General features: G+C 44.3%; 1 non-coding gene across 1 annotated transcript; it reads right to left on the bottom strand.

The window, feature by feature from the left end:
• Positions 1 to 286: 286 nt before the first annotated feature.
• On the bottom strand, positions 287 to 403 carry LOC139277847 (U5 spliceosomal RNA). The gene has a single exon (XR_011596159.1). It is a non-coding gene; the product is annotated as a U5 spliceosomal RNA (small nuclear RNA).
• Between the last annotated feature and the right edge of the window lie 18,711 nt (positions 404 to 19,114).

Raw genomic sequence — 19,114 nt, 5'->3', positions numbered from 1 at the left:
TGGCAAGATAGGCGCACCAACGTCTTGTGTTCTCTCTCAGACCAACATCCCCAGCATCGAGGCATTGACCACGCTCAATCAGCTCCGATGAAGGGCCACATTGCTCGTATGCCTGACACTAGACTCCCGGAACAAGCACTATACGCTGACCTAGTGCACACACATCTTGCAGTGTGGGCTGGCCCGTACCCTCATTTGCCACTCCTCCGCCACAATCTCTCAAAATAATAATTACAACTTCACAAAGCCACACTTGCGGCATATTCAAGAACTATAGATCAATCTTTATTTCAACAATAAAACAGCCCCACAAAAAATTAATTCAAACTCCAAATGTTCCGCTCCACAGAAATCTTTAGTAAAAGGCGAAAGATTTATACGACCTGAAGAGAAACCAGAGTACATTAAACAATTACATGCAGCCCCTCGCATGTAAATGGTGACTTATCTCTTTAACATTGTACTGAGCAAATAGAACTAACATCCAGAGAGAATACATTACCACAGACCAAGACAGCATGAGGAAAATTAACTGCAATCTTCAATTTCCATGAAAACTAGAGTCAGGCTTGAAGTTTATTTTGCTTGTTTGCAAAGTACTATGCAGAGTATTATGGGTATGTAAATGAGCTCTGGGCTTTGTGTGGGCTGGGTTTACAGTGACGTGTCAAATTGTAACTTCAACTACAACTTGCATTTATACTTAGAACTCATATTAGTGTGAAAGCAAGTCATCCTTGACTCCGGGGACAGCCGAAGAAGAAGAAGAGATTGTGTCCAATTCTGGGCACCGCACTTTTGGAAGGATGTGAAGGCCTTAGAGAGGGTACGGAAAAGATTTACAAGAATGATTCCAGGGATGAGGGACTTCAGTTATGTGGATAGACTGGAGAAGCTGGGGTTGTTCTCCTTAGAGCAGAGAAGACTGAGAGGAGATTTGATAGAGGTGTTCAAAATCATGAGGGGGTATAGACAGAGTAGTTAGAGAGACATTTTTCCCATTAGCGGAGGGATCAAGAACCAGGGGACACAGATTTAAGGTGATTGGCCGAAGAACCAAAGGTGACATGAGGAAAAACCGTTTTACGCAGTGAGTGGTTAAGATCTGGAATGCACGGCCTGACAGGGTGGTGGAGGCAGATTTAATTGTAGCTTTCAAAAGGGAATTGGATAAGTACCTGAAGGAAAGAAATTAGCAGGGCTCCAGGGAGAGGGCGGGGGAGTGGGACTGGCTGAGGTGCTCTCGCAGAGAGCCGGCACGGGCTCGATGGGCCGAATGCCCTCCTCCCGTGCTGTAACCATTCTATGGTTCTACGTGCCAAGAAACAGCAAAGATATCCACGTGAAGCGAGAAGTGCCTTTATGCAAGCTTTTCCAGGTTAATAAACTAAATCAAAAGATGGCAATGTGGATTACATCCTATTCACTGTCAGGAGAGATGTTTATTAGGTTAAGCTTGAGAGAAAGCCTTTCGTGCCACAGGTGTAACATTTTGAAACAAATGCCTCCCTTTCAGGAAGCCTTCCTGACTGGTGAGCTCATCGAGACCAAAGGCCGTTTACTTGCTTCCCCACTTGGCCTTTTTGCATAAACAGCATTTCTAAAATGTTAGGCATTTGGCCAAGCAATGTTGACCTGGTGAAGGTAATGTGTTATTAATTCCCTTCAGGGAGGCCGTCTAATCTATCACCCCAACACTATTCATTTCACACAGTCAGTATTGGCTATTCGCTCTACTCTCAGGCTCTAAGCAAAAGGAGATCCTGTCGGAGAGCAGCTAAAATGATTATAGTTAGACTCAACAATACATAGAAGAACATAAGGAGATATTAAGGCAAATGACCAAAAGTTTGGTCAAAGAGATAGGTTTTAAGGAGCATCCTAAAGGAATAAAGCAAGGTGGAGAGGGTAAGGAAGGGAGTTCCAGAGCCTAGGGCCTCGGCAGCTGAAGGCATGGCCGCCAATGGTTGAGTGATTACACTTAACGATGATCAAGAGGTCAGATTTGGAGAAGTGCAAATATCTCGGAGGGTTGCAGGGCTGGAGGAGGTTACAGAGATAGGGAGTGGAAGACCGTGGAGGTATTTGAAAACAAAATTGAGGCATTGCTTAACTGGGAGCCAATATAGGTCAGTGAGCCCAGGGTGATGGATGAACGGGATTTGGTGTGAGCTAGAATACAGTCAGCAGAGTTTTCGATGAACTTAAGTTTATGGAGAGTAGAAGGTGGGAGACCAGCCAGGAGTGCTTTGGAATAGTCAAATCTAGAGGTAACAAAGGCATGGATGAGAGATTCAGCAGCAGAGGAACTGAGGCAGGGGCGGTGTCGGGCGATGTTATGGAGGTGGAAGTAGGCGGCTACGACTGGACAGATAAGAATGGGAGTAACTAGAGAACAGGTTATTTTGCATCTAGTAGTGTGCAACGAGAAAGGATTAATTAATAACCTTGTAGTAAAGGGGCCTTTCGGGAAGAGTGACCATAATATGATATAATTTTATATTGAGTTTGAAAGTGATTTAGTTAAATCTGAAACTAGGATCTTAAATCTAAACAAAGCAGACTACATAGGTTTGAGGGGTGTGTAACTAAAGTAGATTGGGAAACTACATTAAAAGTATGACGATAGACAAGCAATGGCTAGCATTTAAATAATACACAATTACAAAAAAAAATTCCTTTAAGGCACAAAAACCCCACAGGTCAAAAGATCCAACCGTGGCTAACAAGAGAAGTTAAAGATAGTATTAAATCAAAGGAAGAGGCTTATAATGTTACCAAAAAGAGCAGTAAGCTTGAGGATTGGTAGAATTTTAGAATTCAGCAAAAGAGGACCAAGAAATTGATAAAAGGAAAATAGAATATGTGAGTAAACTAGCAAGAGACATAAAAACAGATTGTAAAAGCTTCTATAGGTATTTAAAATAAAGAAAGACTTGGATTTAGATCGCATCTTTCACGACCACTGGACGTCTCAAAGTGTTTTACAGCCAATGAAGTACTTTTGGAGTGTAGTCACTGTTGTAATGTAGGAAACGTGTAAAAAGGAAAAAATTAGTGAAAATAAATGTGGGTCTCCTACAGGCTTGGACAGGAGAAATTATAATGGGAAATAAGGAAATGGAAAGGAAATTAAACAAATACTTTGTGTCTGTCTTCACGGAAGAAGATACAAAAAACCTTCCAGAAATGGTGGAGAACCAAGGGTCTAGCGAGAATGAGGAACTGAAAGAAATTAGTATTAGTAAAAAAATAGTACTGGAGAAATTAATGGGACTGAAAACCGATAAATCCCCTGGACCTGATGGCCAACATCCTAGAGTTTTGAAAGAAATGGCTATGGAGATAGTGGAGGCATTGGTTGTCATCTTCCAACATTCCATAGATTCTAGAACGGTTCCCGCAGATTGGAAGGTAGCTAATGTAACCCCGCTATTTAAGAAAGGAGGGTGAGAGAAAATGAGGAACTACAGACTAGTGGCCTGACATCAGAAGTAGAGAAAATGTTAGAATCTATTATTGAGGACGTGGTAACAGGGCACTAAAATAATAATATGATTGGGCAGAGTTCACACGGATTTATGAAAGGTAAATCATGTTTGACAAATCTGTTAGAGTTTTTTGAGGTTGTAACTAATAGAATAGATAAGGGGAGAACCAGTGGATGTGGTGTATTGGGATTTTCAGATGTCATTCGATAAGGTGCCACACAAGAGGTTATTAAACAAGATTAGGGCTCATGGAATTGTGGGTAATATACCAGCATGGATTGAGGATTGGTTAACGGACAGAAAACAGAGAGTAGGAATAAATGGGTCATTTTCGGGTTGGCAGACTGTTTATGATGGGGTACCACTAACTTTGGAATTCTCTACCCCAGAGGGCTGTGGAGGCTGAGTCTTTCAGTATATTCAAGACAGAGAGCGATAGATTTTGAGATATTAAAGGAATCGAAGGATATGGGGATGGGGCAGGAAAGTGGAGTTGAGGTAAAAGATCATGATATTGAATGGTGGAGTAGGCTCGAAGGGCCGATTGTCCAACTCCTGCTCCTAATTCTTATGTTCTTATTTAACCAGGTGAGTGCAGTCCCACCCAACTGGACAGTGGAGTAGAGATATTTTTATTCCATTTTTGTTGATGATTGATTTCATGAGGTAGATCACTGGCACAGCCAAGTCTGTGCGGTCAACATATGATGAGTTTCATGCTAAAAGATTAATCAGTTTACTACAATCGCTGCATGTTTATTAACATAGAAACATAGAAAATAGGTGCAGGAGTAGGCCATTCAGCCCTTCGTGCCTGCACCGCCATTCAATATAATCATGGCTGATCATTCCCTCAGTACCCCTTTCCTGCTTTCTCTCCATACCCCTTGATCCCCTTAGCCGTAAGGGCCATATCTAACTCCCTCTTCAATATATCCAATGAACTGGCATCAACAACTCTCTCTGGCAGGGAATGTCATAGGTTAACAATTCTCTGAGTGAAGAAGTTTCTCCTCATCTCAGTCCTAAATGGCCTACTCCTTATCCTAAAACTGTGTCCCCTGGTTCTGGACTTGCCCAACTTCGGAAACATTCTACCCACATCTAACCTGTCCCGTCCCGTCAGAATCTTATACGTTTCTATGAGATCCCCTCTCATCCTTCTAAACTCCAGTGAATAAAGGCCCAGTTGATCCAGTCTCTCCTCATATGACAGCCCAGCCATCCCTGGAATCAGTCTGGTGAACCTTCGCTGCACTCCCTCAATAGCCAGAACATCCTTCCTCAGATTAGGAGACCAAAACTGAACACAATATTCCAGGTGAGGCCTCACTAAGGCCCTGTACAACTGCAGTAAGACCTCCCTGCTCCTATACTCAAATCCCCTAGCTATGAAGGCCAACATACCATTTGCCTTCTTCACTGCCTGCTGTACCTACATGCCCACTTTCAGTGGCTGATGAAACATGACACCCAGGTCTCGTTGCACCTCCCCTTTTCCTAATCTGCCGCCATTCAGATAATATTCTGCCTTCATGTTTTTGCCCCCAAAATGGATAACCTCACATTTATCCACATTTATACTGCATCTGCCATGCATTTTCCCACTCACCTAACCTGTCCAAGTCACCCAGCAGCCTCTTAACGTCCTCCTCACAGCTCACACTGCCACCCAGTTTAGTATCATCCGCAAACTTGGAGATATTACACTCAATTCCTTCATCTAAATCGTTAATGTATATTGTAAAGAGCTGGGGTCCCAGCACTGAGCCCTGCGGTACTCCACTAGTCACTGCCTGCCATTCTGAAAAGGACCCATTTATCCCGACTCTCTGCTTCCTGTCTGCCAACCAGTTCTCTATCCACATCAGTACATTACCCCCAATAACATGCGCTTTGATTTTGCACACCAATCTCTTGTGCGGGACCTTGTCAAAAGCCTTTTTAAAATCCAAATACACCACATCCACTGGTTCTCCCTTGCCCATTTTGCTAGTTACATCCTCAAAAAATTCCAGAAGATTCGTCGAGCATGATTTCCCTTTCATAAATCCATGCTGACTTGGTCCGATCCTGTCACTGCTTTCCAAATGCGCTGCTATTTCATCCTTAATGATTGATTCCAACATTTTCTCCACTACTGATGTCAGGCTAACCGGTCTATAATTACCCGTTTTCTCTCTCCCTCCTTTTTTAAAAGGTGGTGTTACATTAGCTACCCTCCAGTCCATAAGAATTGATTCAGAATCGATAGACTGTTGGAAAATGATCACCAATGCATCCACTATTTCTAAGGCCACTTCCTTAAGTACTCTGGGATGCAGACTATCAGACCCTGGGGATTTACCGGCTTTCAATCCCATCAATTTCCCTAACACAATAAGTAGTACTGGAGAAATTAATGGGATTGAAAACCGATAAATCCCCTAGACCTGATGGCCAACCTCCGAGAGTTTTGAAAGAGGTGGCTATGGAGATAGTGGATGCATTGGTTGTCATCTTCCAAAATTGCATAGATTCTAGAACGGTTCCCACAGATTGGAAGGTAGCTAATGTAACCTCGCTATTTAAGGAAGGAGGGAGAGAGAAAATGAGGAACTGCAGACCAGTTAGTAATAATCTATACAAAAGCAAAATACTGTGATGCTGGGATTCTGAAATAAAAGCAGAAAATGCTGGAAATACTCAACAGGTCAGACAGCATCCGTGGAGAAAGAAACAGAATTAACGTTTCAAGTCGATGATCCTTCGTAAGTGATAATCTATGTTCAATGACTTGGAAAATTAGTAAATATTCCATATATTTATCTCGTTAATGTTTCTCCTATTCTCAGCTAGGGAAGCATAGCTGATTAGCTCGCAAAGCCAATTCTGGTTCAAAGGTCAGCAGGTTCAATAGCAGGAGACTTCCAATCACACAGTACGATTGACAGTAAATGTGCCTGGAAGCTAAAATGATGTAAAGCTGGAATTGAATTACCCCAATGTAAACGTCATTGCACAGGAACTTCTGCAGCAGTTCTCCAGTAGAAGAAAGCCAGACCCCATGGGGAAACAAGCTAAATGGCTAAAATAACCATTCATGGCGTTTCTCCGAGGTTTCTGCCAATCTTCCACCAAAGTTACGGCAGGAGATTGGAAGAACCCATAGAAATTACCCACCCCCCCATATGTTCATCAAATCAGAATTAAATGGATAGCTAATTATTTTGTTACTTGCCTTGATAACACTTCAGATTTTATGTTCAGTGAATGTCCAGATTTAAACAGCGGCAGAATCCAGTTCAGACATTAATAGCTTTATTTGTCATTTGTGGGTTATTACAGTGGGAGCTCTAATTCAACTGGCAAGTCACCAGTATGTGTTCCTATGAGTGAGAATGCTGACTGCAAAGGTCTTCAGTGTGAAAAAAAAGACTGTGATTCTATTTAATTATAGTGAAAGATATTATTAAAGTGCAGTGGTAATGTAGTGCTTTGACATTTTGTCTTTTGAACACTGCTTTAATACCATTCGATTATATATCTCACCGGTCAATACTATTTTCACGCACTAGGAAAGAAAGCACATAATTTTAATCGGTTGTTAATTACGTACTTAATTATTTTGTCTGTCACTGAAATATTGCTCACCAATGAATTTCATTTTTAATTAACTTTCCAAGGGCGAGACAGCAAATTTCACTTAGGGATACAGCAGACATTGAAACTGGAATAGACAGAAGCCGTTTGTTTCCACCATAACCTTGCAGTGATTGAAACAAAATCATTTGGTGTCATATAATTTAAGAAGGATCTCATTTACTGACAATGCAATATGCCTACTTGAATAATAACACTACAATTTCTGATCAGCATTCCTTTACTGAGTTTGGCTGGAGATCGATGTCCCAAGAAAATGTTATCCAAATGTTTCAGCCGGCCTTGGACCTTTTCACTAAAAACATTTGCTTAACTGAGTAAGGCAGAGATCTACTGTAGGGCGATAGGTATTGGGCTGCAGATAGATTTCGCTGTAGAAATAATGGTGAGGCCTGACAGCGCTCACCCCATTAAAGCGTAAATCGGACAACAATCTCCGGAGACCACACGTACGCAATTGGACGAGGAAATCAGGAAGTTGCTGTCCCAATTGCCGTGCTCCTCTGAATGCTGCGCGAGAATAGTATCTTGTCGAGAGACTCAGCCTTCAAATAGAAGGAATGGCGCGAAGTTGGTAGACTTACATGATGGATAAACTCTAAACTCACCCGAAAAAATGTTAGGGCTTATCCATTCAAGTGTACGTATTTTTTAATGGCGTGATAATCTTACTTACTGCCAAACAACCTCTCTGGCAATGAAAATATACTTTTACAAGTGTGGAGTCTCATTCCTTCAGATTTTAATTATCATTGGAGATTAAATAAATAAAAACAAGTAAATAAAGAAAGTTTCTTTCTGTCTCATTTTTCTCTCTTAATCCAATCTTTCATTCCTTCTCTTTATTTTGCTTTCTGTATCTGATTTGACATTGAATTCTAACTGACATTTCCTGGTTTAGATTACTCATTAATGATTCTTCAATCTGATTGGTTAAGCAGATACACAATTGCTTTTCCTGTTCACACAGGTCCCAGATGCACTCGTAGGTGCTGTGCCATTTTGGCTGTTTAATTTACAGTAATTTCCCGTGCAAGATCCCATAGAAAGTCTGTGGGCAAGTGCAAATGTAATTAACAGCTGAACAGTTCATTCACCGCTCAGAACAAAATCTGGCTGAATATTAACATATTGGACAGGAAAGGGGCACATAATTAAACGCATGTTAAAGGATAGGGTAGGGTAAATAAGATCAGAGAGATCAACGTGTGGCTCGGAGACTGGTGTGGGAGAAATAGGTTTTGATTCCTGGTGCACTGGCATCAGTACTGGGTTAAGAGAGACCTGTTCCATTGGGACGGACTTCACTTGAACCGTGCTGGGACTAGTGTCCTGGCGAATTGAATAACTAGGGCTGTAGAGAGGGCTTTAAACTAAATAGTGGGCTGGGGGGGCGGGGGGGCAGGGGGGGGGGTGGGGCGTGGAGGATTCAAGTGACCAGAAATTTAAAACGTCAAAGAGAAAGGAGAAGGCAATAGAGCCGAGTAGCTATAGGGATAATGATAACCAGAGTGTGACAGGAAGGGACAGAATGTATAAACATAAGAGTGTATCAGAAAGTGGGACCAGAGTAGGGAAAAATGGTAAAAAAGACAAAATTAAAAGCTCTTTATCTGAATGCACACATCATTCATAACAAGATGGATGAATTGACGGCACAAATAGATATAAATGGGTATGATCGGACAGCCATTACAGAGACATAGCTGCAAGGTGACCAAAGCTGGGAACTGCATATACAGGGGTATGTGACAATTTGGAAGGATAGGCAGAAAGGAAAAGGAGGTGGGGTAGCTCTGTTAATAAAGGATGAAATAATTGCGTTAGTGAGAAATGATATTGGCTCAGAAGATCAAGGTGTAGAATCAGTTTGGGCGGAGATAAGGAATAATAAGGGAAAGAAGTCACTGGTGGGTGTCGTCTATAGTCTGTAGTCTATAGTAGCTACACTGTTGGGCAGAGGATAAATCAAGAAATAATAGGGGCTTGTAAGAAAGTTACGGCAATAAACATGGGCGATTTTAATCTTCATATTGATTTGACAAATCAAATTGGCCAAGGTAGTTTTGAGGAAGAGTTTATAGAGTGTATCCGGGATGGTTTCCTTGAAAAATACATTGTAGAACCAACCAGGGAGCAGGCTATCTTAGATCTGGTACTGTGTAATGAGACAGGATTAATTAATGATCTCATAGTAAAGGATCCTCTAGGAAAGAGTGATCATAGCATGGTTAAATTTCAAATTCAGTTGGAGGGTGAGAAATTTGGGTATCAAACCAGTGTCCTGATCTTAAGTAAAGGCAATTACAAAGGTATGAAGGCAGTATTGGCTACAGTGGACTGGGAAAATAGATTAAAGTGTAAGACAGTTGATAAGCAGTGGCAGACATTTAAGTAGATATTTCATAACTCAAATATATCCCAGTGAGAAGGAAAGACTTTAAGAGAAGGATGAACCATCCATGGCTACTAAGGAAGTAAAGGATGGTATCCAATTGAAAACAATGGCAGACAGAGAGTAGCTAAAGTAAACGTTGGTCCCTCAGAGGATGAGACTGGGGAATTAATAATGGAGAACAGGGAAATGGCAGATACTTTGAACAAATATTTTGTATCGGGCTTCACGGTAGAAGACACGAGAAACATCCCAATTTAAAGATAATCAAGGGGCTATAGGGAGGGAGGAACTTAAAGGGAGTGACTATTTGTCCTAACCCTTTTCTCATCCTTCTGCGCCTGCATCCTCCTCCGGACCCCACCCCCGGCCGAAACCAGAACCGGAAGTGGGGCCACATTGTTCTTCAATGTGCGGCTGAGCCTCTGACTGGGCGGGGGGAGAGAGACACAGAGAGAGAGAGAGAGAAGTGGGTGGCGGGGAGAGAGAGAAGTGGGTCGACAGGGTGCAGTTTGTTTCTCATTCAGCGCCAGTTTGAATGAAGAGTCAAGCGGCACAGTATAGTGCTCCGTGAGGAGAGGGACATGGGGTGGAGAGAGAGAGAGAAACATAGAAACATAGAAAATAGCTGCGGGAGTAGGCCATTCGGCCCTTCGAGCCTGCACCACCATTCATTAAGATCATGGCTGATCATTCACCTCAGTACCCCTTTCCTGCTTTCTCTCCATACCCTTTGATCCCTTTAGCAGTAAGGGCCTTATCTAACTCCCTCTTGAATATATCCAACGAACTGGCATCAACAACTCTCTGTGGTAGGGAATTCCACAGGTTAACAACTCTCTGAGTGAAGAGGTTTCTCCTCATCTCGATCCTAAATGGCTTACCGCTTATCCTTAGACTATGTCCCCTGGTTCTGGACTTCCACAACATCGGGAGCATTCTTCCTGCATCTAACCTGTCCAGTCCCGTCAGAATTTTATATGTTTCCATGAGATCCCCTCTCATTCTTCTAAACTCCAGTGAAAACACACCCAGTCGATCCAGTCTCTCCTCATGTCAGTCCTGTAATGCCAGGAATCAGTCTGGTGAACCTTCGCTGCACTCCCTCAATAGCAAGAATGTCCTTCCTCAGATTAGGAGACCAAAACTGAACACAATACTAGGTGAGGCCTCACTAAGGAGAGAGAGAGAGAGAGAGAGAAAGAGAGAGAGAGAGAGAGAGAGAGAGAGAGAGAGAGAGAGCCTGGTGGGGGCGGGGGGGGGGGGAGAGAGAGAACATGAGGAGGAAGAGAGAGAGCCTGGGCAGGGGGGGGAGGTGAGAGAGACACAGATGAGTGGATCGGAGGGAAGTGAGCGAACTCAGGGAAGACAGATCATGTTCTTCCAACCCCCTGGTGCATGCAAGTTTGATGCATGTGTTACAAGGGACATCGTTGGGCTGGATGAAATCCAGAAGTCTCGACACTGTCACTATTCACTTCATACCCAATAAACCTGTTCACAATCCGCACACAATGCCCCATCTATGGTCGGGGGTGGGAAAAAGGTCATGCACTTGCGCTGGTGTAAGGGACTTTGGCTGGAACTTGGTGGCATTTGGGGAGCTCTATCCTCTGTGGCTTCTGAAGTCAAAATGGATCAAATTACAAATTGGAAAGTCAGTCAGAACTTGGAGTGGACAGTTCCAGTTACACATTTCAGAGGAACTTCAGGGTGTGGCTTATCCTCCAAGGGGACCAATCAGCAATAGTCATGTGATAATGGAGAGACAATCAGAGAAGCGGCTATCATTGAGGTAGTACAAATAAACGCATCTGAACTTAAAACAATCACTATCACTAAAGAAAACGTACTCGTTAAAATAACGGGACTAAAGGTGGACACTAAAAGCATCAAAAATTGACAATCAAGAGGCTACTGTGAGGGCAAGGGGGATCTTAAAACAATCGCTATCACTAGAGAATAAGTACTAGGCAAACTAATGGGCCTAAAGGTTCCCAAGTCCCCTAGACCTGATGGCCTGCATCCTCGGGTCCTAAAAGAAGTGTCTGCAGAGATAGTGGATGTATTGGTTGCAATCTACCAAAATTCCCTGGATTCTGGAGAGGCCCCAGCGGATTGGTAAACCGCAAATGTAACACCCCTATTTAAAAAAGGAGGGAGACAGAAAACAGGAAACTATAGACTAATTAGCCTAACATCTGGCATTGGGAAAATGCGGGAATATATTATTAATGATGCAGTAGCGGAACATTTGGAAAATCATAATACAGTCAAGCAGAGTCAGCATAGATTTATATCGGCCAGACCGGGTAAGGACGACAGATTTCCTTCCCTAAAGGACATTAGAGAACCAGATGGGTTTTTACAACAATCCGGTAGTTTCATGGTCACCATTACTGACACTGGCTTTTTATTCCAGATTTATTTAATTAAACTAAATTTAAATTCCCCAGCTGCCGTGGTGGGATTTGAACTCGCGTCAATGGATCAGTAGTCTAGGCCTCTGGATTACCACTATGCTGCCATTCCCAATGGTAGCATAGACCGAAGGAAAAGAATGAAAAAAACATTTGAAATTTGACATTATTAAAACTTCCTCAAATAATTTGCAATTTGAAATAATGAGATCCACAATTATAATTGCTCACTTTCTGGGCAAGAAATCTGGCAGCCATTTATAATTATCACATCGTTACAAAGGGTGCTCATGCTGTTAATTACTAGACTTCACTTTCTGTGGCAAGTTTAACGGGCAATTAATGTGCAAACGCAGCAACTTGATGAAGCTCATGGGAAGGTTAAAGGTAAGATGCTTTTTTCCCCCAAAGCTGAGGGTGGAGCGATCTGTGGTTCATGCCTCCCACAGGTATGTTTCAGCAAAACTGGGTCAATAGCTTTTTTACAGTTCCTGTCCACCATGCTTGGTGGCACCTCATTTTCAAACTTTAAATGCTTAGGCGCTGAAATTCCGCACGGTGCGTTCTCCTGGATTTGCACCAGTGAGTCTGGACTGATGCTTTGCATAGCTGAATGTGCCAAGGCCTTCTGGGTCACTGTATTTGCACATCCATCGGGAGTTCCCTCGCACAATTCCCACATTACGGGTGTACTGTTCTGGTGGTGCAGGAAATGTTTGGCTGAAGATTGCAATGGAGAGCAGTGTTTGGCTCCTTGAGTTCACTGTCATAGAAACATAGAAACATAGAAAATAGGTGCAGGAGTAGGCCATTCGGCCCTTCGAGCCTGCACCACCATTCAATAAGATCATGGCTGATCATTCACCTTAGTACCCCTTTCCTGCTTTCTCTCCATACCCCTTGATCCCTTTAGCCGTAAAGGCCATAGCTAACTCCCTCTTGAATATATCTAATGAACTGGCATCAACAACTCTCTGCGGTAGGGAATTCCACAGGTTTACAACTCTCTGAGTGAAGAAGTTTCTCCTCATCTCAGTCCTAAATGGCTTACCCCTTATCCTTAGACTGTGACCCCTGGTTCTGGACTTCCCCAACATCGGGAACATTCTTCCTGCATCTCACCTGTCCAATCTCGTCAGAATTTTATATGTTTCTATGAGATCCCCTCTCATCCCCTGACTGATACCTGCATTCAATAGCTTGTGTGTGACATTGTCCCACTTATCAATAATTTCTAGAGAGATGAAGAAAAGACAAGGGCATTTCAAAGAGGAACAAAATCTTGCTCGATTTCAATGAGGTGAACCTCTAAACCTTCCTTGAAGACATTAAGCCGAGAGAGAGAGATAGAGAGAGAGAGAGAGAGAGAGAGAGACTGCTGGGGTGTCCTGCCAAAACCTGTATCACATGCTATGTGGAGGATGATGACCTTGGCACTGAATGCCAACTCTCACTCCCAGAACTGCTGATTAATACCAGAGGAAGTTCAGTGACCAAACCAGGCTGACAAGATGTCACATCGGCTACTCTCACTTTTTTTTCCTTTGGCTCCTGCACACTTTTCACCCTCTAAAATAAAAAGTTCTGCAAGCAACTCTTCATACTGCACTCTGGTTAAAGGGGGCACATACTAGGTACCTTACAGGATACGATGCCAACTCTTGGTAACAGTTAACAGCACGTAGAACCTTGAAAATCCTTCCTCTACTTTAGCAGGGTTATATCACCAGATTTCTTACAACAGCTGTTTGCCACTATCTGGGAGACAACCCTTAGTTGGTAGCCTGCACCTAATTCACTCAATCTTGTTGCAGGTGAAACTTGTACACAATGCTTCCGAGAGTCAGGGCACTGAGTGGGCAGGCCTGACACTGATGAGCTCAAATCATATGAGGAGCAAGCCATGGAGCTGCTATGGAGATAATCTGCTCTGGCCTTGGGAGATGGTAGGGCCCATGGTACAGTGCTGGCACCAATCACTGACCTGGACCTTGATGATGTCCCTATTCGCTGCCATCGCCCTCCTGCACCAGCTCGCGCTGTACCTTGCCGTGGTACGCTGCCACGCTGCTCATGGCCACCGCTCGCCGCTCCTTTTATGGCCCCGACCTGCCGCTGATGGTCTCTCGGAGGTCGGGAATGCCACATTGCAAGGTTGGTGATTGGAGCGTGGGCCGATACAGCAGGAGCGGCGAGGTCGGGGCGAAGGAGCAGCGAGAGATTGTAGAGGGACGTGATCGGGGCCCAAGAGAGGCGTGAGTTCAGCGCCCAGAAGAGGTGAGGGCCCAGGGGCAGCACGGGCCAGCCCACACTGCGATATGTGCGCGCACTAGGTCCGTGCAGCAGAGTTGGTTTCGAGTCGTCCTGGTTAATCCTTGCCACTGGACCAAGACCTAGCTCTGTCAAGTCCGTGTGGTGGCTGGAGTGCAACGGCCACCCCACGTTAAAAAAATCCACGCACAGGCATCTTCCACCCTTCAATATGTAGTTCGGGACCTGGAATATTAGGTCCTTCACAGAAACACCTGTGAACTCATCCTTTTTTGGCATGGAAGCAATTCATCCTCGATACGGGAGACTGCCTGTGATGATGATGGCTGGCACCAGATTGGAGTGTGTGGACTGACACAGCCACCACGCCACAACTGTACAGCAGCAAACAGCCACACGCTTCCACACACCTCTCTGTCTCCTTAGTCCCAAAGGAAGGGTTAGAGATCATCAACAATAGTAAGTTGCATTGTATTTAATGGTCCCAAGGTGCTTCACAGGAGTGCAATCAGACAAAGGCTGACACCAAGCCAAAGGAGCAGACATTATGACAGGTGACTAATGGCTTGGTCAGAGAGGAGAAGAGGGAAGTGGGAAGGTGGAGCAGTTCAGGAAGGGAATTCCAGAGCACTGGGCCTAGGCAGCAGAAGGCACGGCAGCCAATCGTGGGTTGAAGGAAGTGGGAGATGCACAAGAGGCCAGAATTAGAGCAAAGCAAAGTTCTTGGAGGATTATAGGGCTGGAGGCGATAGGGAGGGGCGAGGCCATCTATGGATTTGACCGCGAGGGTAAGATTTTTTGAACTGATGCAATCGGGGAGCGGGAGCCAATGTAGGTCAGGCGTGTTTGGGGCCCGTGATGGTGGCGGCCCAATGACCGATCGTCCCCAATCCGACGACATCGGGAGGCGAGGAGCGAGGAAACTGGTAAAAAAACGGGGAAAAAAACACGGTGAGAATCGGCAAGCGGCGAGGATCGGAGAATCGTCGGAAATCGGCGAGAAGTGCCAGCAGCGAGGTCGCGACACAGGAAAGGTACAGCACGGACCATCAGCGAGGTCAGAACCCAGGAAAGCTCTGCATGGACCAGCAGCAAGGGCGGGAGGCCGAGGTCAGCAGCGAGGTTGGGACTCGAGGCCAGAATAAGTGCGGTCACCAGTAAAGAACCAATGACCAAAGTATGAGCGGCCGGAGAGAGTGTGGAAAAGTGCAGAAGAGCAGCGCAGTGGAGCCGAGGGACCCGGGGACAGTGTGCCGGTATTTGATGGACAAATTCACAAGCTGCTCCAAGATTAACAGAAACGTAGAAACATAGAAACATAGAAAATAGGTGCAGGAGTAGGCCATTCAGCCCTTCGAGCCTGCACCACCATTCAATAAGATCATAGCTGATCATTCACCTCAGTACCCCTTTCCTGCTTACTCTCCATACCTCTTGATCCCTTTAGCCGTAAGGGCCATATCTAACTCCCTCTTGAATATGTCCAATGAACTGGCATCAACAACTCTCTGCGGCAGGGAATTCCACAGGTTAACAACTCTGTGAGTGAAGAAGTTTCTCCTCATCTCAGTCCTAAATGGCCTACCCCTTATTCTTAGACTGTGTCCCCTGGTTCTGGACTTCCCCAACATCGGGAACATTCTTCCTGCATCTAACCTGTCCAGTCCCGTCAGAATTTTATATGTTACTTTGAGATCCCCTCTCATTCTTCTAAACTCCAGTGTATAAAGGCCTAGTCGATCCAGTCTCTCCTCATATGCCAGTCCTGCCATCCCAGGAATCAGTCTGGTGAACCTTCACTGCACTCCCTCAATAGCAAGAACGTTCTTCCTCAGATTAGGAGACCAAAACTGAACACAATATTCCAGGTGAGGCCTCACCAAGTACAACTGCAGTAAGACCTCCCTGCTCCTATACTCAAATCCCCTAGCTACGAAGGCCAACATACCATTTGCCTTCTTCACCGCCTGCTGTACCTGCATGCCAACTTTCAATGACTGATGTACCATGACACCCAGGTCTCATTGAACCTCCCCTTTTCCTAATCTGCCGCCATTCAGATAATATTCTGCCTTCGTCTTTTTGCCACCAAAGTGGATAACCTCACATTTATCCACATTATACGGCATCTGCCATGCATTTGCCCACTCACCTAACTTGTCGAAGTCACCTTGCAGCCTCTTAGCATCTTCCTCACAGCTCACACCGCCACCCAGCTTAGTGTCACCTGAAAACTTGGAAATATTATACTCAATTCCTTCATTTAAATCATTGATGTATGTTGTAAATAGCTGGGGTCCCAGCACTGAGCCCTGCGGCACCCCACTATCCGGAAAAGGACCCCCAATATCTTGTGCTTTAATTTTGCACACCAATCTCTTATGTGGGACCTTGTCAAAAGCCCTTTGAAAGTCCAAATACACCACATCCACTGGTTCTCCCCTGTCCACTCTACTAATTACATCCTCAAAAAATTCTAGAAGTTTTCTCAAGCATGATTTCCCTTTCATAAATCAATGCTGACTTGGACAGATCATGTCACTGCTTTCCAAATGTGCTGTTATTTCATCTTTAATAATGATTCTAACATTTTCCCCACCACTGATGTCAGGACAACCGGTCTATAATTACCCGTTTTCTCTCTCCCTCCTTTCTTAAAAAGTGGTGTTATATGAGCTATCCTCCAGCCCATAGGAACTGATCCAAAGTTGATAGACTGCTGGAAAATGATCACCACGCATCCACTATTTTAGGGCCGCTTCCTTAAGTACTTTGGGATGCAGACTATCAGGCCCCGGGGATTTATCGGCCTTCATTTCCATCAATTTCCCAAACACAATTTCCTGACTAAGAAGGATTTCCTTCAGTTCCTCCTTCTCCCAAGACCCTCTGTCCCTTAGTATTTCTGGAAGATTATTTGTGTCTTCCTTCATGAAGACAGAACCAAAGTATTTGTTCAATTGGCCAGCCATTTCTTTGTTCCCTATCATAAATTCACCTGATTCTGATTGCAAGGGACCTACGTTTGTCTTCAATAATCTTTTTCTCTTCACATACCAATAGAAGCTTTTGCAGTCAGTTTTTATGTTCCCAGCAAGCTTCCTCTCATACTCTATTTTCCCCCTCCTAATTAAACTCTTTGTCCTCTTCTGCTGAATTCTAATTTCTCCCAGTCCTCAGGTTTGCTGCTTTTTCTGGCCAATTTATATGTCTCTTCCTTGGATTTAACACTGTCCTTCATTTCCCTTGTTAGCCACGGTTGAACCATCTTCCCCCTTTTATTTTTACTTCAGACCAGAATGTACAATTGTTGAAGTTCATCCATGTGATCGTTAAATATTTGCTATTGCCTATCCACCGTCAACCCTTTAAGTATCATTCGCCAGTCTATTCTAGCCAATTCACGTCTCATACCATTGAAGTTACCTTTCCCTAAGTTCAGGACCCTAGTCTCTTAATTTACTGTGTCCCTCTCCATCTTAATAAAGAATTCTACCATATTACGATCACTCTTTCCCAAGGGCCTTGCACAACAAGATTGCTAATTAGTCCTTTCTCATTACACATCACCCAGTCTAGGATGGTCAGCTCTCCAGTTGGTTCCTCGACATATTGGTCCAGAAAACCATCCCTAATACACTCCAGGAAATACTCCTCCACCATATTGCTACCAGTTTGGTTAGCCCAATCTATATGTAGATTAAAATCGCCCATGATAACTGCTGTACCCTTATTGAAGCATCCCTAATTTCTTGTTTGATGCCGTCCCCAACCTCACTACTACTGGTTGGTGGTCTGTACACAACTCCCACTAGCGTTTTGTGCCCTTTGGTATTCCACAGCCCGACCCATACAGATTCCACATTATCCAAGCTAATGTCCTTCCTTACTATTGCGTTAAATCCTCTTTAACCAGCAACGCTACCCCACCTCCTTATCCTTTCTGTCTATCCTTCCTGAATGTTGAATACCCCTGGATGTTGAGTTCCCAGCCTTGGTCACCCTGGAGCCATGTCTCCGCAATGCCAATTATATCGTAATCGTTAATAGCTGCCTGGGTAGTTAATTCGTCCACCTTATTACGAATACTCCTCCCATTGAGGCACAGAGTCTTCAGGCTTGTCTTTTTAACACACTTTGTCCCTTTAGAAGTTTGCTGTAATGTGGCCCTTTTTGCTTTTTGCCTTGGGTTTCTCTGCCCTTCACTTTTACTTTTCTTCTTTCTATCTTTTGCTTCTGCCCCCATTCTACTTCCCTCTGTCTCTCTGCATAGGTTCCCATCCCCCTGCCATATTAGTTTAACCCCTCCCCAACAGCACTAGCAAACACTCCCCCTAGGACATCGGTTCCAGTCCTGCCCAGGTGCAGACCGTCCAGTTTGTACTGGTCCCACCTCCCCCAGAACCAGCTCCAATGTCCCAGGAATTTGAATCCCTCCCTCTTGCACCATTCCTCAAGCCACGTATTCATCTTAGCTGTCCTGCAATTCCTACTCTGACTAGCATGTGGCACTGGTAGCAATCCTGAGATTACTACCTTTGAGGTCCTACTTTTTAATTTAACTCCTAACTCCCTAAATTCAGCTTGAAAGACCTCATCCTGTTTTTTACCTATATTGTTGCAACCCATATGCACCACGACAACTGGCCAATATGCTCACCTACATTGCGATCTCAGATAGCAGGGAATCAGGACCTGAGTGAGGGAGAGAGGGGGTCAGTAGGAATGTGTGTGTGCGTGCTAGGCCCATGCAGCAGAGCCTGATCCCCAGTCATCTTGGATCCCTTTGCCATTGGATCAAGACCTCGCTCTGTCAAGCCCGTGTGGTAGCTGGTGTGCAACAGCCACCACACGTTGAAAGAATTCACACACAGGCATCTTCCACCCTTTAAACT

The sequence above is a fragment of the Pristiophorus japonicus genome, chromosome 12, assembly GCF_044704955.1.
Source record: "Pristiophorus japonicus isolate sPriJap1 chromosome 12, sPriJap1.hap1, whole genome shotgun sequence".
Classification (NCBI taxonomy): Eukaryota; Metazoa; Chordata; class Chondrichthyes; family Pristiophoridae; genus Pristiophorus; species Pristiophorus japonicus.
This window is presented reverse-complemented; position numbering and strand designations above follow the sequence as displayed.